Source organism: Colobus angolensis, unplaced genomic scaffold (assembly GCF_000951035.1).
Source record: "Colobus angolensis palliatus isolate OR3802 unplaced genomic scaffold, Cang.pa_1.0 Scaffold43, whole genome shotgun sequence".
Lineage (NCBI taxonomy): Eukaryota > Metazoa > Chordata > Mammalia > Primates > Cercopithecidae > Colobus > Colobus angolensis.
Window position 1 is genome coordinate 1,149,779 of NW_012117710.1, and position 1,281 is coordinate 1,151,059.

At 62.4% G+C, this 1,281-nt stretch overlaps 1 protein-coding gene across 3 annotated transcripts in view; it reads right to left on the reverse strand.

The window, feature by feature from the left end:
- ADAP1 (ArfGAP with dual PH domains 1) overlaps positions 1-1,281 on the reverse strand; it is a 71,038-nt gene that overhangs the window by 48,638 nt on the left and 21,119 nt on the right. Inside the window, exon 1 of one of the 3 annotated variants that reach the window (XM_011956926.1) lies at positions 1,010-1,064. The exons of the other annotated variants lie outside the window; for them this stretch is intronic. The gene's annotated coding sequence lies outside the window, so the exon portion shown is untranslated. Of the gene's footprint in view, positions 1-1,009; positions 1,065-1,281 lie in introns of those variants that run through there. 3 annotated transcript variants of the gene reach the window in all.

Consider the following 1,281-nt stretch of genomic DNA (forward strand, 5'->3'; position numbering starts at 1 on the left):
TCTTGGCCTCCCAAAGTGCTGGGATTACAGGCTTGAGCCACCGCGCCCGGCCTATTCTATTCTTTATACCCATTAACCATGCCCACTCTGCCACCCTGAGACCCTGTTTAAAGAAAGATCCAGACCCTGGGAGTGAAGAGCCCGGCTTGGGGGGGTGACTCTGGGCAATGTCTTAAGGCCTCGGGTCACTGAGAGAGTGACCCCCACAAGCCCTTGAAGGCACTGAAAAAGAAGGTAGCCTCCTGGTTTGACTATGCTGAAGCTCTGCAGGGTGGGCTCGTGTGTGTGTGTGTGTGTGTGTGTATGTATATGTATGTGCGTGCAGGGAGACGGGGAGCTACAGCCCCCAGCTTCCAGCAAGGAAAAAGGCTGGCTGGTCCCCGAGGCAGAAGGGACAGTCTCACTCTTCTGTCTTCCAAGTGGCCGAGGCTGGGCTGGGCAGGCCTCCTCCTCAGGCTGCTGGGCATGGCCAGGCCTGCCTGCATCTGCAAATGCCCACAGCCCATCGGAGCGAAAAGGGGCGGGGCGCCCACTCTCAGGGACCCTCCAGGGTGGAAAGGGGGTTAGTCTGACACTCCAGCAGCAGGGCCCCCACAGGCCCACGCAGGAGGGCCTCTCCCTAAGCCTGGCTCCACTCCAGCTGCCCTCCACTTGGGGCATGGAAGTGTGGGGCCGGCCCTGCTTCTGCCCAGGACCACTTCTGGGTTCCCAGGACTGTAGAATTTTCTTCTAAAATGCCTGGAGTCAGCATCCACGGCCTGTGTTCTCCCCAGGACAGGCACAAGGCCAGCAGGTGCACACTGGGCCCAACGGTGGCAGAAGCATGGCTAATGTGGTGGTGGAGATGGAAGCCCCGAGTGCCAGGTGGGGAGGGGGCAGGCCCAAGGCTCCAGCCCCCACAAACATCCAGGCTGCCAGCACCATCTCCAGGAGCTGCCTCCTCCTCGGAGACTCTGCCCACAGCCGCCAGCCTCTTTCCCTCCCTCCTCCCAGCCCTGCTCTGCCCTGCCAGCTCCCAGGCTGCCCGAGGTGACTCAGCCGCTCACCATTTCCGGAGCTGGTCTGGGGCACCTGGGCAGGTGAGCCACTTCCTTGGACTGAGCCAGGTGGGGCAGGTGTGTCCCCCAAGCCAAGGCCCAGGCTGGGACATGGGCAGGGGGAAGGGCAGCAGCCAAGCCTGGCTCCAGAGACCTTTGCCCTCCCAAGGCTGACGCACAGCAGAGATCCCGGTGCGATCAAGGCTGGGTTGGACGCTGGCTCTGGCCAGGCAAGCAAGGGGAA